Below are 24,689 nucleotides of genomic sequence, written 5' to 3'. Positions count from 1 at the left end.
AAGAGAAATGGTAATTCTGGTATCTACAAATACCCTTTGGAAAGCGTGTTCCAGGTTGGTACACTTCTTTGATTGGGCTTTTTCTTCTTGTTTTCTTTTTATGATAATATCTTACATTCACATCCACAGTTACACAGTAAAATGATCAAAAGCAAAGGAGTGGTTTATCATGGAAAGGCAAACCCCAGCTGTACTCCATGGTGCGGCTGTATCGAGATAAAAACACGACGTGATTTTTAGCTGTTGCTGTGTTTCTATTTGGTGCCAGAGATTCTCAAGTGATTTTGCAAAGTGTGGATACAGTGCAGTCAGGGTTTCCAAAAAATCTGCAATATCTTGAAATCTATACAGGATCTTATCCTGCTGGGCTTAATTTTAGACTATAGAGTGTATCATTCAAGGAGGAGAAATGGGTTTGCAGTGTGCTGTATTTAATCAAGTGCAGCAAAAATCTGTTGCAGGCATCGTTCATCTTCGTGAGCCAATATTTGTTTCCATTTTAGCTATAGAAAAACCCAGCTCCAGCTCAATGGGCTTCTTCATTGTGCAGATCTGGTGTCACTGGGATTATTGCTCTGGGCAGGTGCAGGCTACAGGCTGGCTGGTGGGGCAGTTTTGTTTTGTTTTGTTTTTAATGGGGTTGCAATACTGAGAACTGTATTCAATTGTTGTGAGAATGGCAAGGGCTCAGGGTTTGGGGATGGGAAAGCACACGCTGTTCTTGTGTTGGCTTCCAAAGGATGGGATGCATCCTGAGACCATGAGCCATTATGTTTCCAGGAGTGAGAGGGTTTCAGGTTCATGCTTTTCTTGGAGAGCAATGAGAGGTGATGGGAGCTGGGTGAGGTGTTTCCACCCTATATTGTGGTAATGGACCAGGTTGTCCAGCTGTAAGCATCTCTTCTGCATGGGTCATGCCAAAGCCTAAGCTGTGGGTAGCAGAGTGGTTGCAGCTAGAAAACATTTTATGGTTTAATGAAGATTTCTATAAACTAGTATGATTTCACCAAGCTGGACCTTGTCTAGCAGGGCCCATGGCAATGTGTATGAAGAGCACCAGCCCAGTGCAGCTTCAGCCCCCCCAGTAGCTGCTAGAGCAGCCAGGATCCTTGCTGACAGAAATGTGGGGCTGGCAGGTAGAAAATCCAACCCTCGTGTATGGTGTTAATGAAACACTCAGCTTCATACCCAGAGCCCTTTGTGTGGAGGAGCCGTTTGGATTTATCACTGCACGAGGCTCAGCAACACAGGACTTACGTGGCTTGGGAAAGAATTCTAGTAATGGCCACAAATGGACCTCTCCTGTATCTCGTTTCCAGCAGCCTTTAATTCAAAAAACAGTTTCTGTCACTCTGGGTTCTGCCACAGGCAGAGAAATGGCTGATGGAGAAACAAGCGATGGGCCCTGAGCTGTGGGGAGGGGTGGTTGGATTCTTCTTAATTTGATGCATTAAAAAACATAATCTCCTGATTCTGTTCTGAGCGCCGTCGCTGCCTCATATATCTGCGTGTCCTACAGCAGTGAGTTCTCCAGCTTCGCACGAGCCTGGAGCGATGTCTTGTGAGCCAAAAAAATAAAAAGCAAGGCAAGGAGGGGGCAGGGAGGGATGTGATGCCAAGTGGAACAGCTCTGTCTTACCCACCCCGGACAGAAATCATTCGGATGCTGAAAGAGACAGGCTCCGTTGCGCAGATTAATGTGCAGTGTTTGGAAGCAGCCAGGAACATTTTATCCGCTCGTGGCGAGGTGGGAAGGAGCTGGGCAGTTCATCTCTGCAGAAGCCATTCCTTTCCCTAAGAGGGCATTTAGAGAAAAAAAAGAGTACAGAGGTCTCTGGGAGCGCTCAGGCACTTTAATTGGCTGAATAGAGCACTTTTTGGTTGGGATTAATATGGATATTCCTTAATAACCTGTCACCTTGTCAGGAGTGTCAGGGTCAGGATTGCAAGGCTGCTTGCAGCTGAAGTTCTCGCCTTTCCTTCTGGCTTTTATTATTACAATAGCTCCTGTTATTGCATATTCAGAGGCATAGGAAGATGGCGTTGGTTTCTGCTTTTCTTTCCTTGCAAGTAGTGAGGGAGCCAGAAAGATGCACCAGATCGGTTTTCAGAGAAAGGCTGCTTTAAAAAGATGAATGCTTTGGTTTTCTGGGACTGGGGAGACCCCAGTGCTGCCCACACCTGGGGCACCCCAGACCAGACCAGCACCTGCTGGTTGGAGCCTCTGGATGCACACAGCATAAACATGGGAGCACAAAGCCAAATCCTAGACAAACATGAAGAAAACAAGTGATGTAGCAGCACTCAAGATGGCTTCAAAGACCTTGAGCCCATAAGCATCATCACAAGTATTTTGCCACTGCTCTTGCTGCCTTTCATCTTCCAGTGGCCACCAGGCAGGGATGCCTGCAGGGAGCAGGCCGCTCCTTTGTGCAGCTGTTGGGGGTTAATTTGTTTTTCACCCTTTCCACCCTTTTCTCACCATCCTTCCCCTCCCTGCAGCTTCAGCACAGCCCCAGCAGCCCACCTCCTCAATCAGTGCACATCGTTTCCACAAGCCTTCCTGGGAGCAGTACGGATGCACTCTGAAGGCTTCTCCAGCTTTGCCCTCCTGAAGCAATTACCTCCCCTCTTGGATAACCACCATCTCGCCTGCCCCAGGAGAGCTGTGTGCAGAACCAGGGGAGCTGAAGCCTTCCCTGCTCCCTAACAGCGCAGCTGATAAAGTCTCAGTGAGGATTTTGCTGCTATAATTACTCTCATTTATCCATAGATAATTTTGATAGAGTTGCCCTTGCAGATCCCACTGTCATCAGTGCTCTGTGAGCTGCCCTGTTAATAGTAGTGGGAATTAATGGGAGTTAAAGGTGCTGTGAGCCTGGCTCTGAAGAGAGCAGCACCAAGGGGAATGCAGAACTGGAGCTGTGCTGTGCTGCCCTTCAGGCTGCTGGTAAAGCAGTTCCTGGGTAAAAGTGGGTGTGGAGGAGGTAGGTTTGAGCATAAGCACAAGATTAAGAGCCTAATTGCAGGGAGTGTGAGCGCACGTGCATTTTCATTGCATGCATGCTGTAATTAGCAAAGACTTTCAGATTAACAAGGGGGAACAGGGCCACTACTCACAGCCTTTGTGGTGGCTGTCATCAAAAGTGCTGGGATGAGGCCGTCTCTTGATGGTGCTCCTGTGGTGTAAATTGATTTATCACCCTTGATGGGAAGTGAGTTGGAATCAAAGCATCCCTGCTGCTGCCTGACACCACCTGAGGTCCGGGCTGTCTCCAGGTATTATCAAACAGCCATAGACACAGCACAGAGCACTTCCTCCAAGTTATCTTTGCAGAGAAGTTTACTTAAAGATGCTGTCTAGCCTGCAGAGATGAAAAGAGTAATGTGTCTTACCTGTACAGAAGATCCATAAAGTCTTTAAATATGAGAGTCACATAGAGACCATCCGTAGAAGTTCATTAAGGATAATGCAGCACGTTGCTTTTAAATGCTCTTTCTTATCTGTGCGTTCAAAATGCACACCCAGACTGTGGTTTGGAGCAAAGGGCAGTGATTAGACAGTGCTGTTAATAAAGAGCATGTTCCTGGGAAGGAGAGAAAGATAATGCAGAATGAGGCACTTTTTAAACAATGAATGGAAGATGAACAGCACTTAATCAGTTCCATGTGTGTATGTCAGGGTGTTTTAAAGTCTGTTTGATGGGTTTTGGACTCATCTGGTATGGAGGAGGGGCAGTTTCTCTGCAGTGTTTGCAAGCAAACAGTTTGCGCATTGGTAAACACAATGAAGTCCTGCTGCTGAGTGCTTTGCAGGCTCTGTTGCTGCCTGAATACAAACCGTACCCCCAGATCACCGATGTGATCGATGTGATCGCAAAGCAGGGAGTGAAAGCCCCAGGTGCAGGGAGGATATATGCTTAGGACAAGGGAAACACCTTTCATAAACTGTGAATGCCTTGTTGGGCCCTTTGGGATGGGATTTAAGAACAGGAGAGAGAACATTTGCAATGCTGCTGCCCATGTCCCTGGGTAGGCAGCTCTACCGTGGTTTATTATGGGGATGCTCCCTGCTGTCTCTCATGGCAAGGTGCTACCGCTCACCTGCCAGAAGCGAAGCAATAAGGAAAGCTCAGACTTGCAGTACAAGGGTGGGGAAAGCCTATTTTGGGTCGGCTGTCAGTCAGCTTGACACTAATTGGTTGCAGTAAGTAATCGTTCTCCGTGTAAATTAGACTCCAATTTCCTCTGTAGTCTGTCTGCTGTGTGGGCTTTGGGCTCTAATGAGGTTCTCACGTGGGGAACCTGGTTTGTAGCTGCTTTTGTTCCTGGAGATCCAGCCCAGCCCTCCCCACTGGGGGTGCTCTTTGGTCCCTCTCCTGGGCGGCATGGCTCGGGGCTCCCTGTGTTGCCCAGTCCAAAATATTAACTTCGGTTTAATGCATGTTTGGATTATTTCTAACTTTAAAACTTGCAAAGGGACTTATTAGACGTACAATGGGACTATCCCTCAGAAGTGTTCCCTCTGAATGGCTTGGAGCCCTGTTTGCTTCCCCATGAATGGAGCCCATTCAGCCCTAACCCCTGCCTGCACCTGGCCCTGCAGCCACACACCTGGAGCACACAACTCTGGGCCCCTCTGTTAGAACGTAACCATGCACGCATGCAAAGCTCACCCAGATGCTGGTTTGCGTCTTGGAGACACTCCAGCGCTGCGTATCTGTAATGAAGCACAGAAATCTGCATTTACACAAGGGGCTGTTACCCAAGGCCACCCATTGTTTGCAAATGGGCAAATGCCCTGCTCATGGGGCAGCTCTGGGGCTGCTGCTATGAGGGATGGCCAGATCTGTGTTCTGGGTCCTGACAGTTAACGTCTGCTGGAAAGGAGAACCATATGTGTGTACTAGGCAGGCTGCTCTTTGCCAGGAGTGCTAAGTGATTCAGCAGTTTGCTTTGTGAAATTTGGTGCAACTTCAGGAACTGTGCTCTCACCACTTCTATACTCTCCTTACACACTGCAATCATGCCCAAAATGTGTCGGTGTATGGTTGGACACTGTGATACGTACTGCTTTTATTGGCCTTAGCAAGGCTACGTGCAGAGAGGGGCTGGTGGTTGGTTTTCTGCAGGAGGATAGAGGTTTCTTAGAAGTGTGCAGGGGAGAAAGAGGTGAAGCAAACCGAGCGTGGGTTTTTGATTGCTTTTCTTTCTGTGCTTTGCACACAGACAAGGTAAATGCGCTCAGACCTCTAGTCAAAACTGTGAGGGATGCTGGCTCCACTGAGAGCTAAATTTGGGTAAAGGGACAGGATTGGATTAAGGCTTACAATTTTCACCAATAAGCTAAAAACGGCGGTGGGCGTCACTCTGCGAGCTGGGGAAGCAGCCGGGAGCTCCAACTCCCCAGATGACCTCCGGCAGCCAAAGGCACAGCGGCTGCAGCAGGATGCAGCCCGGCCCTGGCACCAGCCTCAGCGCCGAGCTCAGCCCCAGCCTCTTGCCTACCCCTGCACCATACCTGGGGGGCTTTCGGCATGTGACCTGCGTGCCCGTTTAGCCCAGTAAGTAATCACCCTCCATTTACAGCATATGAAAGTGTAAGCTCTTTTAGTGCTGTGCAAATGTTTGCATTGGGAAATTATTTTCTTTCCAGCTCGGGTTTCCACTCGCACTGTGCTACCCGTCGTGTGCAGTGCTCATTGCCCCTGTGCTGTTGGGGCAGCGTGGGGCTGGCTCTTGGACCTATGGGCACCATACAGCTTTTAGGGGCTCTGCTGTCCCAGCTTCTGAACCTCTGCTGCTTTCATACTCTGCCTAAAAAATCTGAAGTGAGGAACCCTGCAGGAGCCTGGAGCTTATCTTCAGTGCTCGCTCTCCAGACATGGTGTGTGTCTTCTCAGCTGCTGCAGGGATTTGCGTGGCATGACAGAATGTGAATTCCGAACCTTTGGCAGCTGTGTTTAATAGAGAGGAAAGGGTTATTCTTAACTTTTGGATGTTGCTTTTTTTTTTTTTTTTTTTTTTTTTTTTTTGCTTTTTTTCGTTTTTTCCCCCTGAGTTATTGTAAATTCCGGAGAAAATGTCCAATTTATTTGAGGCAAAACAAAGGTTTCTTTTAAGTGAAACAAAGGCTTCAAAGTCCTTAATCAAGCTTTCTGGATTCAATTGCTTTCAAATGCTTTTGGAATTAAGCAGAGAGGAAGCTGCATTTTACAACTCGGCCACTCAGTGACAAATTATGTGTTTGGTTGGAAAAAAGGATTCCGACATGAGAGGAGCAGGAATCTGCACTGAGCTGCTTGTTTACCTCTGTTTGTGTTTGTTTAAGCAGTGCAAATGATCTGTGTGCCTCCCTCTGGAAGCAGATGTTTCTATCCATGCATCTGGTGGGGCAACTGGTGAGACAGGCAGGATGCTGGCGTGCACGCATACAGACCCAACACCCATTGCGTTGGGTGGGAGCCTTAAAATATTCGGATGGCAAAACGTGGGAGTGTGGGGCTGTTGGGGGAAAGGTGCTGAGTGAGCCTTGGTGGTGACAGATGTAGATTTCTGGTTCCGTGTGTTGTAGGAGAAAGTAGCTCTCAATGAGAATAAATGGAGAATGGACGAGTGCAGGGAGCTGATGCGTTGCCGCATCCCCTGGAGGAGCACAGCACGTCCCATGAACAGCCATAAAGATGCCAAAAGAGAGAAATGCCCGTGGCTCGACCTGTTGGGCTGTATTTCTTTTAGAAGCTGCTTCCCCCTTGTTGGGCAGACACGGGGCTGCATCCCACAGCAGGACTGCGCTTGTTCGTGGGGCAAATTCCTTTGGAAGTGTGAATCATTGAGTTGGGATTTTTGCGGTGGAGGCTGGGAGATGATTAAATGTTCTGTCTGCAGGAAATTACCAGGAGATTTCAGTATTTTCCTGAATCAGCCTCAGATGGTGTGCAGCTTTTGGTTAATACAAGTGAGCAGTGTTACGTGGAAGTCCCTGGGCTCAGCTGCTGGCAGGGCTGGACCCAATGAGTTCCTTACAGCTCTGTTGTGAGAGAGTATTTGTGCTCTGGTACCATTTAAATAATGGCAGCAGCATGCTGATTCCTCTAATGATCTTGATTAAATTATCGGCTATTTCCTTAATTAGTTACTTGATCTACTTGCACCTCAAATTAGTCTGTTCACATAAAGAAAGAAAGAATGAAAAGAAATCTCCCTCTTTTTCACTTTTTAAGTATTTTCCTTGCCAGCTTTCCTTGCAGCTGCTATCTCATTTGGGTGCTGCTGGCTCAGGGCTGGTTTGCTTGGGCCCCCAAAAAAGCTTCTTATTTTGGGGTCCTTTGATGGCCTTTCCAATAGTGCTGAGACTGGTGACCTGGAAGCCCTCAAACCATCTCAGGCCAGTGGTGGACATTGTGCCAGTCTTCTCTAGTGTGTCACTGAGAGATGGGCATCTGTGCTCCCCAGGGGCTTGCTGCTCTGGCAACTGGGAATTTAAAAAGTGATGGTGTAAGTGTGTGTCTGTTCCTGTGTTATGCAGACAGAGGGATATGTAGAAGCGGACTTCTTGAATGCGCTGTTTCCATGTATTAACAATGAAAAATATTTGTAACAGTGGAGTTGGCACAGGCTCCTTGCTGCACAGGAGGTTTTGGGTGTGCTCACTGTGCAGCCAGGATGTGCAGTCGTCTTTGGGAAAGCTCACATAATGGGGCACAAGGGAGAGTGTCTTGGGGAGCCCTCCTAGCACCACTTGTTCCCCTCACCTCCGTATGTTAGAATAGAGAGACTCAATGTGTCCATTTTGGGGACTCCTTGTGGTACACATAGAGTGGCTCATAGCTTTTGTACTCTTAATCACTCTTAATGACGTTCACTCTTAATGATATTCCCCTTGTTAGCCTTATCTTCACACCTCCCTGATGCAGAACTTGCTGAAACAAGGATTGCGTAAGGAGCCTGTATACACTGGAGAGACAGGAGTTGGGACTCTCCCAGCTAAAACAGAACTAAATGCTTGCCCTCCGGTTTAATTTTACTATCGATGCCAAGAAACTATGTATTTGGGATGAATTACCTAAAGCTTAAACATACACAAGTGTTATTCCTTGGAGTCTTCTATATTTTTAGCAGTGCGGCATGAATTTGGGCTGCATTGCTCTGCTAGCAAACCTTCCCATGCCTATGTGATTGCTGGCACCCCGAGCATGGCACCCAGCTGGGACAGCTTTCTGCGTGGATGGGATGTGCAGAACCCCATCCAAAAGTGTGCAGAATGGTTGGTGGGAAGTATTCCAAAATACCATTTGCAGTGGCTTGGAAGGCAGAAAATACCCTAGTAGTTTTACGTCTTGATTCCTAAATGGTTGTCCTGACTCTGGAGGTGGTGAGCTCTCACGGTCCAACGTCCTGAGATGTTGGAGTGTGGCCAAGAGTTGCAATGCCGAAGGGTGATGGTGATGCTTCTGGAAGAGGATGGGGCAATCCCAGCCCTCCCTGTGTCCATCTGGGATTGTTTGCTTAGCCAAAGCCGAATAATGGATGTGCTCTCAGGCTTCAGATGTGGGAATAGCAGCCCAGCCCCTGTTTTGTGTGTAGGTGGCAGAGCAGAGCTGGCCATGGCAGTGGTTCCCAGGTGTGGCTGTATCTAGGCGATATGGGCAGTGTGCCTCATTGGGGTTGGAACCTCCACATGCAATTAAGAAAGCCAAGGGACGGCAATATCAGACAAGTAACTACAGTCAAAAAAAACCTGTGGTGCTGGCTTGTTCCCTCTGCCTTTATCTACACGTCCTGAGAGGGAGCAGAGATTGAATACTTGCTCCAAAAGTGCTGGATTTTTCTTGATGTTCCCCTGAGGTTTGTGTTTGGGTTCTGTCCCTTTTAGAGTTGGTTTCTGTGCTGGCATTTCCAACTCAGTGCAAAGATAAAAACAAAAGAAAGATGGGCTTTAGTAATGAGGGGTCTGTTTAGCCAGGGGAGGACTCACAAGAAAATGTGCATTGAATATTCATGGAGCTGTATCCATTAACATTTTCACTGTGCTGGCCCTGGGCAGAGCAGGAAAGCTGTCAAGAAGTGGAGCTGCTGTGTTTTGCAGCAGAGGGAAGGTGAGGGCTCACCTTATTGCAGGCTCCTTTCCTGGATCTGGACTTGCAGCAGCAGCGAGTGAGTATTTCCACAGCTTCACTTAGAGTCCTGAAAATGCTCACGGTAAATATTTCAGGCCTGATCTCTCTGCCTGGCATTAATTCATCTCCACGCCTGTGTGAGTGCGGGTGGCTGACACCAGTCCCCTGATTCACAGGCAGGCAATTAAAGAGATAAGCCGAAGTGACTTCATGTGCCTCCTTTTTAGATTGCACAACTTGGAGTTGCTTTAAAGGGATGGGATTAGCGGAGATTGAGCCCTCAGCTGCTGCCTGGGGCTTGTGTCCAACATCAGCTGTAGGTATCAAGTCAGGGAGTGCATTGTTCGTCATGTGAAATTGTGCCAGGAGGATTAGAACTGATGATAAAATGGCATTAACACTTGCTTCATTAATGGGGTAGAAGGCATCAAATTATTCTGGTAGCATGAATCTAAAATATTTCCTGTATTTTGTAAGCTACTTAATTGATTGATATATATTTGCTCGCTGGCTGTTGCATCCTGGGCTACAGGGATCATGGCAGTAAGTGAAAAGTCTGAAGCCATGGCTGTTTGGTAGATTTAGATGAGGTGGGGTGTTGTTCTAGATAGGTCCTAGGATACCTTTTTCTAGACTGTACTACTTGCCAATGTCTGTCACATTTGGGAGTTGGAGTGGAAGCCTTGTGTGCATGATGCTGGCCATGTCCCTTTCATGCTGGCCGTCTGCTACAAGCTCTCTGCATGGAAGGGAAAAGTGCCTCAGAGCATCATGAGACCAACTTGGTATTCTGTCTGCAAATGTGAAAGTGATATATGCAAATATAAGAGAAATACCTGCTTTACCTTTTGTATAAAATAAATGCTATCTTAACTAATGAGCTAATAGATTCAGTGTGGATGTCTCTGAGGTCCATTTACATCCTTCAGAGGCCCATTAATTTCCACAGGCGTCAGTGTTCCCAGGCCCTTTGCTTTACCAGAAATGAGCTTCCCCACTCCCATTCACAGTAAAACTAGCACAAATTGTGTGGCTTGTTCCATCGCATGGCACTGAGCATTGCTCACTGCACACCACTGTTGTGTCACACTTTGTCACTTTGCTTGAGCCAAGGCATTGCTGCGTGCTGCATGCATAGGTTTGATTCATGTAAGCTGGTTGTTAACCTTTGTTAACAGGGAAGGCAGCAGCTCAGAGACGCTCAGGCTCTGGTGAACCCCATCACTTGTGTCACAGCAAAAGGCTCTTTTGCTCTTCTTGTTACCTTGGTGTGATGCTTGTCAGGGGAGTACAGATGTGTTTCTTTGCACTGGTAAATTAAAGCAAGCCTTGTTCTGGCTTCTCATGGCATGGTTTTAACCCTTCAGCATGGTGTTTGTTGACATCCTGGTCCCAGCAGTTCACCGCCTGTTAGCAATTACTGCTGAGCCCTTCAGCCCAGCCTCACCCAGAGCTTATTTCACAGAGGGGTTAAATTTCCTCAATGGTAAACATTTTCTGCTTTTGGAGCTTGTCATTATTTGTTTTCTCAGTGCTCTTATTTTCTGAAGCACTGTAGAACCTACACTGTGGGAAACAGCCCTTTGCATGATGAGCGTAGAGCTCACGCTTCCAAACATCTTCACATCAGGCATGTTATCAGTGTCTAACAGCCACTAAAAATCAGCAGGAGCTCAGTGCTTAACTCCTGCCAAAATATCCATTAGGGCCCATGCAGCCTACTGTTCCCATTGCCCATCTCTGTAGACAAAAGCCTGGCAGAGGAGGAGAGAGATGGAGCAATCCTCCCCGAGACTGCATTCACAATGTGCCCAAGGTCTTGGAAGCTGCCTGGGTCTAATCCACAACGTACTTTGCTCATTAGGACCCATGGCTGTCACATAAGCATCCTTGCCACCCGACTGTTTGCTGAATTTGTGATGCAGTAATGCCCTCAAACTGATAAGGGATTGGGTAGTGGAGCAGCATGAGTAAGGTGAATCATTCTCTTCTATCGCAGTGCAGTCCGCAAAAGGAGATGAGAAGCAGCAAGTGGTTATTTGGGATATCAGGGCTATGCTGGAGGGCTCAGTCCTCAGCTCTCCAAAACTTGGAAAAGGGTCACTTGAACTCCATAGTGTGTGGCATAAGTCTGACTCCAAGCAGAAAGCTCATCCAACACCCGTGGCCAAACCTGTTGGAAATACTTTACTGCTTTTTATGGAATGGTTCCTCTCTGAGGTTCCGTGGGCCTTAGATTTGTCTCAACTGAGAGGTGATGAGGTTTTGTTCTAAGCCTTGTGTGAAATCAGGCAGGAGCAAAGTGGAGTCCCTATTCAGGACCATCGTTTTGTTTGCTCGTGCGAAGGGGCTGCAGAGCAGGGTGGCTGATTTCCCCACATCCTACCTGGAAGGAAAATTTTAATAAAGTCAAAACTTCAAAGCACAGCAAGTGTCAGAATGCTCCTCATCCTCGGGTTTGTGCTACGTGGAGCAGATGCTCACTGGGGGGAAGGCAGCTGTTGAGCAGTGATTGCTGCTTATTACACTAATTATAACAGTCTCGCCAGTTATCATGAGCTCCCCTTCTCCTTCCCCCATCTGTTTGCTTGGCCATCCATAGCTGCTCATCTTCGAGATAAGGACTGTCTTTCAGGAGGATGCATTTGGATTGCTCAGTGCTGCAGGGAGCCCAGCTGCCCTCCTCTCTACTTTCCCCTGCTGATACAGGGGGATCATCATGGTTCACACATAGAAGGAATTTGAGGCATTGAGCTGGTTTCTGTGGGCTTATTTCAGAGCCAGGTGAGATGTTGTTTGGGTCATAGTGCTCCCCATCTCCTCTGTGCCATGACAGCTTGGGGGAGCAAAGCATTTTGATCCGCACCTTCAGCCTCAAAATTGGCTTCAAAATATCAGCTGTTCTTTTGTCACCTAGCTCTCACTTTGAAGAGCAGCCCGTTCTGAACCATGGAACAATGAGACTTGCTAAGTCTCTAGCAGCATTAATTGCTTCTAAAAGACTGATGTATTTAGTCTGCTAATTTTTAGCAAACGTATTTGTTTTGCCCCTTTGAAGATAATGCTTTATGCAGCACAGTTTGGTAGGGAAAAAAAAAAAAAAGAATGGCCTGTGGCTTTTAGCCTGTTGAACAAGTAAATAGAGGCTGGTAGGAGCAATTGCAGTTGATATTGCTGTTGACCCCCCCCCCCCTTAAAAAGTGACTGGGTGCTCTCAGCCCTCCTGGTGCCTGTTGCGGGCGGCCCTGATGGGCCCCAGTGCTGGAAGTGCCATGAGCTGGTGTTGTCACGCTGCTGTGGTGACACTAGTGTCATGCTCATGCTCCTCCATGGGTGGGATGCAACCATGCAGTTCCCCAGCTGGGGACAACTGTAAGCTGTGCCTCGTTGTTGTGACGGCATCACCTCCTTGCAAGGTGGTCAACCCAGACCCGATACGGTCTTAATCCTTCCTTTGGAGTCCTGCTCGTTTGGCAGCTGGCTTAGTTGCATTTCCCTGTAGATTGCGATAAGATAAAAGCTGGGCCATGCCTTACAATAAGGGAAACCAGTTTAGGAGATGACAGTTACAGGAGGGAGGGGTTGGGGCTTCTCAACCGCAGCTGCCTTTGATGGACGCTGTGATTGATTCCGCACCGCGCTGACCTTTTCGTGATGGGCTGAGCAGCTCTAATGATCTTGATGGGGCTGGTGATTTGGATATTGTACTTGATGTATAAGGCTTGACATGGCAGTGAGAAATGGGACTGGGAGATGACTGACAGGCCTGTTCTGTTTAGGATGCTGAGGGCACAGGCTGCTTTCCAGTGATTTCTTTCAATGAGAATGTTTTTGCTGGATTATGTTGTAGCAGAGAAGTTGTGCTGTTAAGTATCTGCCTGTATACAGCATCTATGCTGTTAAAAATGATAAGGATGTAGTAAGTTATGATAAGGATGTAGTAACTTGGAGGACAAAAGGCTTACCATTAAAAAAGCTGTTCAAATTATATACTTAAATTAATGAATGTTTAGTGAATTGACTGTACCCTGATTTTAACGCTTGAGCTCCTCAGGCAAATAAAACAACAGAATAGTTTGCACCCATTATTTTTTTGGAACTCACAGTATAAAACATCAAATCTTGGAGATCTTGCAGGCAGCATTAAAAACCTTTTAACTTCCATGAGTTGAGCTCTGTATAAATCACACCCTGGCTGTGGCATATCTCATGGGTGCTTGTGGCAAGAGTAATGAATTTCATGGTTTGTTATGAGCTACTAAAACCAATACAAACACAGAAAACCCATTGTAATCTCAGCATATCATTCAAGGAAGCAATTTCTAAGTATGAACAAATGTCAAGCTATGATAACAAATTGTTGTTCCTAATTAAAAGGAAGAATAGCAAACAAGTACTGTCATATGTATCCGATGCCAAGTGGTCTCAGGGACGTGTGGTGTCCAACAAACCTTCATACCAGGACAGTCAGGGTGTAAATCTTGTGATATCCTAAAATGCATTGATCTGATCTGTGTACTCCAGGTCCATGATTCTGAAGAGTCTGGGTTGGTGAAACTAAATTGAACTGCCATTTTGTATAATTTTATTATTTTAAATTTAATCATCGAATCACAGAATCACCAAGGTTGGAAAAGACCTCTAAGATCACCCAGTCCACCTATGACAATGTCAAGGTTAGATGAAGTGTACAAGCCTTGTAACGAGCAGAGTTTGGGGTGGGCTAAACCAATGCCCCACAGCCCATCTGCCCTTCCAAGATGAATGTAAATTGTATCACCCAGGTCTGCTTCACGCTCTTCAGTAGGAAACAAAAACCCGTTTTGCTACCCTTCTTCCCACTGAGTGATCCTCTGTGACCCATCTCCCTGCATTTGGAATGGTGCTTGGAAATGTGCTGCTTTTGCAGGACTCTGGAATGGCTCACATCTGGCCACCAAGCACAGGGACAGCTACACGTGGGAGAAACAAAACACTGCGGGTTTGCACAGCTTTTGGAGGCAGCAGGTGGAGGCTCCTTGCTGTGCATGGCATAGAGAGAAGCTCTGTGAGCAGACACATTAAACCCTCAGGGCATAAGCAGTGACCTGGAACACCCGATCAGACAGGTTTGAAGCAAAAAAATAAAATAAAATTCATGTAAAGTGACAACAACCCTGGCTGCATCAGGTGGCGAGGTGCATGGTGGCACAGGGTTGTCTGTAAGTGCATCTTCAGCTTGGTGCAAATGGACAATTAATTTGTCTTACTGATCTGAGGTTTAGATCTTTGGAAAATTTACCATGAGATAAGCTGAAGATTTATGGATTTCCTTTGTAGTGTATTTTCACGGAGCACTTTATTGTTCGTGGAAAGGACCCAAGAAAAATATTTAATTAAAAAATAGTGCTTTGGGTTTGTTTAGCTTAAGTTCTGATACAGAGCTCTAATGAGGCTTTTGTAAACATTATTAAAGGACACTATTAAAAAGCCTTTAGATGAGGATATTGCCAGGCTAGCAAAGGGGGAAAAATAAAGCATAAGCATGCAGATTGTTGTTCACATTCTGTTACAAATTTGATGGTAACATACAAAAATAAAAAGCATCGTAGCGCAGAGTTAAAGCCGGAGGTTATGAAAAGCCTTATTGTTGGTAAGCTCTGCAAAGCTTCTTGCATTAAGGTGATTTAAAGAAAAAAAGGGGGGCGGAGGGGTGATGTGATGCAATGATGGATTGGAATCCAGTCTGCAGCTCCAGCATTGGGGACAGTCTGCCAGCACCGTGTGTCCTGAGCACTGTGCCTTGCTCTGAACGACGCCGCGTGCAGCAGTTCTGCTTGCTGGCTGAGTTAGCAGGGAGCACAGATAGCTGTTCTTATGGACCGTTTGTCTGCTGTTGGGCCTACATCCCACAGGCAGCTTTTTGGGACAGCAGATATCCTGAGGCAGCACGTCCGTGTCAAGCTGCAGCGGAGGATGTTAGTAAATAATTCAGAAAGGCAACTTGACCCGATACCCATCAGGTTCAGCAATATCTGTGTGGCTGCAGGTGGCCATGCCCTGTCTCGTGCTGTGACCACAACGTCACGTGGAGCTCCGTGGGTTGTTGGCTGAGCAGTATGCCAAGGGAAGGGAGAAGGCAGCACTTAGGGGGCTCTTGGAGTGATTTGTTAGATTAGCTGCAGGGATGAGCTGGTGCAAATGCAGAAAGTGTGACGTTCAGGTCTTTGCCTTTACAACCAGTAGCAAAGGACAAAAAGATATGGCTAAAATCACAAGAAGAGTTATCCATCACGTGCTTCTGAACCTGAGCATGGGCTCCCTGCTCTTGGTGAAGTTGCTTTTCATTCTTTATTACAGCAGCTGAGGTTTTACCTCAGGTTGTTGGCTTCCCTGCAGACAGCTGTTAGCATCCTTTCTTGTAGAGGTGCAAGTCCTCCGTGTGACCTTCAGAAACATGCTCCAGTGGCTTAGTCCTTACCATGCTGCTTAATGAAACACCCATTTCACCTGTATCCATCAAGGAATAGCGTGTGTCTTCTGGAGTTATCCCAACACACGGTCTTTTCTCAACTGTTGCATTAGGGAACAGTAATATGTAAAGATTGCCAGCAGTCCAGCAGTGCTCAGAGCAGGAAGGCTGATTTCCATGTGCCTTAGACAGTTACATGTCCAAAAGTGGCATCTTCTAATCTGATTTCTGGTCTCAGAATAGCCTGCTCATTGGATTTTGTGGATGTTCAGGCCTGTGTGTGTCAGAGTAGGAAGAATGCCAGGATCAACAGTAATACTTGCTGTTTGGAGACGCAAAGCTCTCTTGCTTAGAGCTAGCCATGAAGCTGAGAGGCTATAAGCAGTGGTTTTGCTGATCCTATACATCAGCTCATGATTCTCACTCACATTTTATCTTTGTGCATCAGCCTTGAAATATATTTGCAGTTTCTGGTATGATTCCGTTCTTTGGGATGATCCAGTTGGCCAGGACAGCCAAGCAGAACATACTACAGAGCCCAGCTTTACTGTAGGATGTCCAGCTGGGGGCATGGGACTCACACCTCCATCTGCCCCACATTGGGGTCATTCTGGGAGGTCAGAGCTGCTGCTGACTGCATCATGGGGACAGGTGGTGGGGTTGGGCAATGGTTCTGCTACTCGAGGGGCAGTTGGAGTGCTGATAGATGCTCTGTTCCCAAGGCTTGATAGGCCAAGGGCCTTTGCTCCTTGGGAGCGAATGCAGATAAAGTCAGGCATTGTATTGGTGTTCAGTGAAAACAAGCACCTACAGGATCTGTCACATGGCATGGTACATGTTCTTGTGCCAGCCGCAGCCCCTCCTTACTCTGCTTTTAACAACGTATTTCCAGGAAGATCATTACAGTAAACGTGAGTAATTCCTGCTCTGCATACAGGCTTTCTGCTCTATGCTATCATTTTAGAAGCAGGCTTCTTTATTTGCTTTTACCCTGCTTAGTTTTGTCTCACTTCCTTTGTATTTTAATTAACATGTTCTGAAGTTAAGAGGAAAATACATCATCGTGGGGCCTTGGCACATGAAGCAGACAGAGGAGAGCTGACAGCCTGCCTAAAGGCAGGCACAAGCTGGGAGGGACAGGATGTGCCAGTGCAGGAGGCTGGGGGGCTGCAGGAGCTTATTTACTATGAGCATTGCTCCAGGGCATCCTCCTCATCACCAAAAAGCAGAGGTGCAGGTGATGCCAGGGACCCAGCTGGGCACAGCAACAGGCTGAGGGTTGAACTCCTGCGCTTGCAGCTGCGCTTATAAATAAATAAAAAGAATTCAACTATGCCAGTAATGGCTGTGAATATTGGGAATTAAGGGAGGGGAGCTTCAGCCTCCCTGCTGAAGCTGCTCCCGGGGGACACAGAAGGTGCGAGTCAGGCATCTTTCAAGACCATATGAAAGAAAATGTATTAAGATATGCGGTGCCCATAAGGCCGAGCTAATAACTTGCATTTCCTAGAATATTTAGCCCTGCTGGTGCACAAACAGGCTGCATCGAAAAACCAGTGGGGAATCGTAGCAAATGACTGCAGAAAATAATTAAGAGGGCATTAAAAGCCAGGAGAAAAACGATCCACTGCTCAGAGCCAGCAGATCGCTGCTTTAATAGCCTGCTTACCTACGAAGCAGTACTTTAAGTTTGACAGCGAGTTTGCGATTCGGTCAGTATCAAATGAGACGATAGCTGGAGAAGGATAATTAGCGGCTTCACGCCATTCAATTGGGGCAGCTGGTGCGGAGCCAACAGTTTGCCAGACGCACATGCAAGCCAGAGGGAAGGATTTGCTCTCCCTTCCCTGAAGCAGCCTGCGGGGCTTATTGATTTATAAGAGCAGGCTGATTTCCATGTAAATAAATGCGAGGGTGGCCGGGCAGCGGCGCGCGGTCCGGATGCGGTGACTTTGGCTTGCTGACATCATTGCTCATTAGCATGCAGGAGAGGAGAGCAATGCAACAGCAGAGCCCCGCGCCGCTCCCGCACCCGCAGTTATTCTCTGCGGGCTGCATCTCTGCTCGTTAGTGCCTGGTGCTCGGAGAGCAAATCGGACGTCCTATTGCCACCACTGAGGCTTTTAGCGGAAGGTGGGATCCGTCCAGACTGGGAGCTGGAATTCAAGCGCTTCAGCGCACGAGGGGAAAGCAGCGCGTTTCTCCAGGGGTGATTTTTCTCTGCTGCTGCCACGTAACATCCAGCAGGAGCCTGCTCTGAGCAGCTCCGGCCGCAGCCCTGCGTCTCGCCCCGCTGCCCGGCAGCGGGTGCATGCAGGCTGTCGCACCATTCTGCCCGCATCCAGGATGCTTCGCCGTGCTGCGGTGCTGGGAGCAGCTGGGCAGCCCCGAGTGAGCTGGAACGAGTAGCAGCGGTGTCATCTACGCCGCCAGGTAAGAGGCCGCCTTTGGAACAACTTCGGAGCTGTCATAACGTTTTTAGGGGGCAATAGGAGAAGGGAGGAGCGGCGTTCCGTGCGTGCACATCGCTGCGCGCTAAGTTTGCTGTGTGCACTGTTAGCGGTGACCTTTGGAGGGGTTGTGGGTTCCTTCCCAACCTTCACTGTTCTCGTTGTTTATGGATGGAAAAGGTTAATGGTTAAATTGCAGCTCTGCAGCTGCAGGAAATCAGACGCTGGGATGCCACTTGAACAGATTTTTCGTTTTAAAAATAATCAGAGAGGCTCAGCTGGCTTTAAATAAGAATAAGTATTAAAAATTCCTTTCCTCTCGATGCTAATTTCATTGGTTTGGTCAGTGCATCTCCAGGAAGCCTGGCTTCTCCGGGCATTGCTGAGCAGACTGTGCAGGCTGTACTTGGATGATGACATTACAGCTCAGATGTTTATTGTGCTGCTTTTGGATTCCCAAGGATAGCGAGCTTTAAAGTACTAATCTTTCTGCATCCTTCTTTTTAATGCTACGGTGCCTAAGCATAAATCAACCTAGAACTGAAACTTGGAGGCTGTGTTTTGCAGTGCAATCTTGTAAAGTCAGATTTCCTTTTTTTTCTGTTCCTTGGAAGAACATTTTAAGCAGATGTGACACAGACGTGACCTGTGACCACGGAAAGATTTTAATCCAGTTTTGCAGTCGTGATGCCTTGGTTAAACAGTGATTGAATCTTTCTGAGCTGTTGAGGATTAGCACTGGGCAGAATAATGCCAAAATAATTATTTGCACCAGATGCAGTGTCGTCCTTTCAGTTTTAGCTCTGTTATCATGTAACCCATCTGACTTATTTTTATTCCGCTATTATTTCACCTGCTACAGGAGCACTCGCACGTCTGGCATCAATGCCTTGTATTTATCAGGGTACTGGCGTGAGCCTGGGTTACAGATTTGTAAAGTAAAACGATCTGCAGCTAACCAGATTATATTTTACTTCGCATGTTAATCTCCTCCTGCTGCTTGTTTCAGACCAGCCGGCTCCAGCCAAAGCGAGCACCCAGCGCCGTCCACTCACTGCTGGCTGGGGTTAGCTATGAACTGAGGGGTCTGGCAATGATTGCTTGCACAAATGGGTCACTATGCTGTCTCAGGGGATGCTGCCTAAGCCTCAACTTTTGAAATAATGACCATTTCCAGAGCAGCTCATCCTGTGTCCGAGTATTTGGCCTATCAACTGTTTTTTCTTTTCCTTTTGGGCATAGGGCCCAGGATGTGCTCAGATAGAAATGTGTTTACTGCTTCCCAGGGTTTCTGTTTGTCATGCCACAAATGCAAGCCGGTGCTGGCCCTTTAAATAGCACATCCAGCCCCAGGGCAAAGCCCAGCTCCTGCTCTGGCAGGGCCATTGCAAAAGGGAGAAACTGCTGGAGCTGCAGAGTTGTGGGTGAAGAGAGAGGGACAGGTGGATAGATGCTGCTCACAGAGGGACCTGAGTCATGCAGGCTTGGAGGGCTGAGGACTTGTGTTGAACCTGTGGCTTGGAGGCAATTTTCTTCCTTCCCGTTGAAATACAGCTCTATATCTTGTTAGTCTGGAAAGCTGCTGAACGGTCTAATTAAAAATCTGACAAGATCACCTGTGGCGTGGGGCAGCACCATGCAGCACACACATGGGAGTAATGCTGAGCCCAGAGCCAGGGCTCGGTCCCCAGCAGCCACGGCTGAGCCCTGTGTCTGGCATCCCTGGGGACAGCTCTGTGCTGCTGGTTCCTGTCTGCCACATGATGCCAAACCCACAGCCAGCAGAAGCGGAGGCAGCCTGGGGGCTGCTCTGGGCTGTGCCCCAGGGAAGCAGGGACCGGGGACTGTGTGGTATGGACCCATCCTGGAGCAAATGGCCTGACTCACTCAAGAAGGCAGCCCAAGAAATCCTCTGAGACTATTTCTGCAATGCTAGGAGTAGCTCTTGATTTTTTTGTTTTTCTTCTTTTTTTGTAATTAAGCAAGGAAGAAATCTTGAAATGGTAAAGGATTTTTACCAAGTCTTAAAAATGAAATGGGTCTCCACTCGAGACTCAGCATGGATGGCATCAGCCAGGAGAGGAGAAATTTTCCAGGAGTGGAAATGGGGTTCATAATAAAACTTTAAACGCCAACCTCGGTACATCAGCAATTTCTGCTGTTGGCACCAGGAAGATCAGGAGGAATTGCAATAGTGAGACTTACTGCAAACCTTTCTGGAGATGTGCAGCTATGCCCAGTCCACTGTTAAGCACTGGAGCTGCATCTGTGGGAATAGTTTGGCTGCTGGATTATTCCTTCCTTTGTTTCCTGGCATTGCTGTTCTCTGTTGCTGCTGCCTTATGTTGATCTTTCAAGCCAGCTGTTCTTACAGCATCTTAGGTCAAGTGAGCTGTCCTTGGAGGACACCAAGGGCACCTTGTCCTTTGGATTGCTGCTACTGGAAATGTCTGTGGCCCTTTCATTGACTTACTGCATCCCAGTTTTGCAGATAAAAGCTTCCCTTTTCAACCCAAACACGATACGAATTCTTTGCAATTCATTGCTGCTGATAAGTTTTTTTTTTTTTTTTTTCAGTCTAGAAGAGTGTGAAACAGCAAAAGGTTTTGCCCAGGAGACATTGCTTTGCAGCTGAGCTTTGAGGGCACCCAGCTTCTCTCTTGGGGCTCCTGTGCAGAAACTGATGTTTCAGGCATCAATGGGGAAACCTGGACTGGATGCTCCCTATGAGCCCCACGACACCTCCTGCTGCCATGTCTCAGCTTTCCCATCATCTTTAAAATGAGAGAGAGGTTCCTGTACTGGAGGAGATTTGCAGGGCACTCTGTGGGAGCGTAGGGCTGTGTTCATTTTCCAGTTTGGGCAGATGTCTGCCTTGCCTATGGGATCTGGGGAAATGGAACTGCGTAGCTGGAGCTCAGGGTGGCAGGATGCCTGATTAGCTCCCAAATGAAGGGAGGAGATAACAGGCAGGGACATTGAGAAACCCTTGTTAAGAGGCTCAGGGGTCACATGAGCCACTCCAAATCCTCAGCCTTTCCCTTTTTCCTTGAAGTCTTGTAGTTTGGTGACTGAAAAGTCTGATTGCAATCAGAATGATGGCTCAATCCTAGGAAGAAATCAGAGCGCCATGTACATCTTACACCTTGATGCAAGGGAATTGCCCCATTATATTTTACACACTGCATCCAAGCTGAGTAAAGAATTGTTTTTTTGAGGGATTCCCAATCTTGCATGCTAATGTGAGCACAAATTCATGCAAATCCTTTACAATAGAGCGTAACACAGACGTCTGGTGGCCCTGTGCTGCAGATGAGGCTCTGTTCTCACATTGTCTCAGTGACAGGGTTGCTCCCTCATGCAACCCATTTATTTCCATCCCGGAAAAAAAACAAGCAAGGAACAGAGATAAGCAATGCCAGTGGGTGATAAGAACTGTTTGTCCAGTTCCCTCTGTATCCAAGAGGAATTTTAACATGGCGGCATTTGCTGCGTGATGCCCGTGTGTCCATCCAGTTGAGCTGGAAATAAGATCCTCAGCAAGGCAGACAGGGTTTATGGGGGCAGGAGCATTGCACATTAACAAGCCCAGGAGAGCAAATCTGTGCTCATGTAGCCTGAGAGCTGTTGGCTGGAGGGACGCAGCATGAGGCCAGCTTGGCAGGCACTGCTCCTGCTGTCCCAAACCATTTGCAAAGAGCTGTTTTCTTCCTCCCGCTGCCTTGGCTTCAGGCTCTCTCTGCTCTCAGTCCTGCCTTTCCCAGGGTTTTTTTCAGCAGTTTCACTTACTGTTGGTGCTGAGGTTATGGGCTCTGGCAATGACAGAGGTTGTGCCCTATTAACTGCTGTATGTAACAAGAGACATCCTTGTCCTATAGATCAATTGGGCTCATGTTGAACCTCATGGAGATGGACCTTGGCCGGAAACATGCTTCTACATCCCAAGCAAGAGGGGATTGGGAGCCAGATTTTCCTCTTGATCTGTTTGGCCCTGCTTCCTTCACATTCCCTTGTCGGGTTTTGTTTTGTTTTTATGCTGTAGAAGGAAGAGTGCTCAGCTGAGGGCTGCATGGGATGGTGGGTCCCATGTGTGCCAGCAGCACCACGTCAAGCAGCCATTGCAAAATCACATCCCTCCATCTTGTAACTTCATCAGATGAATTGCTGACCTTAAGTCGAACAAATTTTTCAATCTGTTTTTGAGCCGCTGCTGCTCTGTACCATGTGCAGTCAATTCAAGGCGGGCTTCTTTCCAGCTAAATCTGAAACCAGGAAATGTTATTTTCTCCCAGTGTTCTTCCCTCCCTCTCAGCCTGGCTGTGAGGCTGCCCCATGCACAGCTCCTGGGGATGCTCTGTAGCCATGCTTCCCACAGCAGCACATTCCCTCTCTCCTTTGTTCTTTGCCCACAGGCTCCTGCTGCTTGGCAGCTCTTCTGTTTGCTCTCTGGGCCCAAGACTGGGGATGCCATCGACTTTCTGTGCTTTATTAAGAAGCATAGCTTTACTAGGCTTCTGTTCAGCAGTCCTCACTCAGCTCCGACTTGAGCAAGTATCTGAGATATTCCCACCTTTCAGGAACAGCATCAATGGCTTTGTTGCTGGGCATCTCTGATACTCACCAGGGCAGCAATTCTGCATGATAAGCTTGCAGATCTTTTCTGCTTTCTCTGGGACACCCCAGTGTGCTTATCCCACAGCCTCGGTAATGCCTAATGAGCTGGAGGGAGCTGTGAGGCATGTTGGCGACTCCAAATATTTCCCAAAGCTTTTGGCTCTGCACCAAAGTATCAGCACCACCAGGATCTTGTCACTTCTGCCACCATCCATACGGTCGAGCATCAGCACTTTGTTGCAGTGGTGTTATCTTGCTTAACGCCACTCTGCTCTGAGTGTGGTTGGGGATATTGCTTTTCCAATTTCATCTCACATTTTGAAATGTACGATTTTATATTAAGCTTTTACTACCGGGAATTATTTTTAATTATAGAGAGCTGAAAGATGATAAAGTTGAGTAAGTGAGACCTATGTGAAGAAGTCATGGAAACCATATCATAGAAGTAGAAAGATACTCCTAAGACACTTAGTATTGTTCCCGTGAAACAACATAACCTAACGTAAAGAAAATAATTGTAATTAAAACTGTTAATCTTCTGTTTTTAACGAGGGGAAAGGAGAAGGGAACCTTTCAAGGGCAAGATCATGAAGTTGGTGGGATTCACAGGGAGGTGGCACAAACTCCATCCCTGGAGATGCTCACTTTTTGACAGCGCAGTGGTTACAAAGCCCATTGTCCTGGCCTGGGGACATCACAGCTGAGCAGATGGGCTCCGTGTGTCCTTCTCAGCCTTTGCTTTTCTGATCCTCCCAAACAATTTTTAAGCAATCTGACTTCTGCCCTCAGGAGGGTATGGTTGGTGAATAATCCTCATGAAAACCTCCTCTAGCCACCGCTGGAAGATGTGAAGCTGATTCTAAAACCCAGATGGCAGAGGGAACTCCTTTCCATCGTGCTGCTGTGGTAGCCATGGCCCCTGGCACATAGCACATCCCAGAGCTCTGGGACAGAGGCTGCCCTCGCTCAGCCTCCCTCCCGGGGCCGTTCTCTCCATCCTGCCACCTGATACCACCATTTCTCTCATTAGTTTTCCAAGAGCAGACTGCTGGGCTGTCACCCTTTGAAGCATGTGATTGATGTCCTGAAAATTAAATTTGGCAAAAGAGTCCTAAACTCCACTAGGAGAACTGCCCAAGTCGCAAACACTGAATTCGAGGCTCTGGAGCTATTAATTATTCTTAGCGTCTTGTTGCATTTTGAGCTGCTTCTAATCATATCATGAAATGAGATGGAAAGAGCTAAGAAACCAGGGGCTTCGCTGTGGCAGAGCCTTTCCACGGTAGCTGATAAATTAAAGTATTCACATGAAATTGTGCCTTGATTATTTTTTAAGGTAACAGCCAGAGGCGGTGCCGAGACTTTCTGGCTGGATGCGAACCAGACGCTCGGTGTGCGTTTGGGTCTGTGTGTATGTTAGATCTGATGAAAGGCAGGAAATGGGAAAATCTGGCAAATCTCCCTGGCTTGACTGAACGGAGCCTCTTGACTTTTGCTAGAGTGCATTTTTTGTGCTGTAATGGCCAAGTGGAAATTTAGACTCAAAGCTGGATCTGAGCACTGTTATGCTTCGCTGGCCTTTATGTAGTGATGAAAAAGAAAGAAAGGTGTTTGAGAATTCAAGACCTGATGTTTAACTATTGCCACCCTCCTATTTTCTTTGGTTTCCGTTGCAGCAGAGAAAGCTGCAATGATCACAGAAACTTTCCCATTACTTTACTGTCTGTTACCTTATTATTTCTGAGATGTAAGCCTGATTCCCCCTTCCATTGCATGAAGAAAAGCTAAAGGATACCTAATTCCGTAGAAGTCACCGATCTTTGATTAGCACAAATTAATTCAAAATCCTGTGTGGTTACTTCAAAATAGATACCACTGACCCATATCGTGGAAGAGCGTTATATTTTCAGAAATAGAAACTAATTTATCAGTGCTCACTGTAACCCCTTTTTTGGGGTTTTCAGCCCACTTCGTCCTTCGCTCTCACCCCTATCTGTCCTTCGCTCGGCTCCAAGCCCATGAATAATCTCCCATCGACCACCAGCAGTAGGAATC

The 24,689-nt window shown here is 47.4% G+C and overlaps 1 protein-coding gene across 1 annotated transcript in view; it reads left to right on the top strand.

Moving 5' to 3' along the window:
* The window catches only part of PRICKLE2 (prickle planar cell polarity protein 2), a gene marked incomplete at both ends in the record, with an annotated part of 87,098 nt that overhangs the window by 35,418 nt on the left and 26,991 nt on the right, over positions 1-24,689 (top strand). The gene's annotated exons all lie outside the window — the stretch shown is intronic.

This window comes from Tetrao urogallus (genome assembly GCF_951394365.1).
Source record: "Tetrao urogallus genome assembly, chromosome: 10".
Taxonomy (NCBI): domain Eukaryota; kingdom Metazoa; phylum Chordata; class Aves; order Galliformes; family Phasianidae; genus Tetrao; species Tetrao urogallus.
Note: the sequence above shows the minus strand (reverse complement) of the source record. Positions and strands in the feature narration are given on the sequence as shown.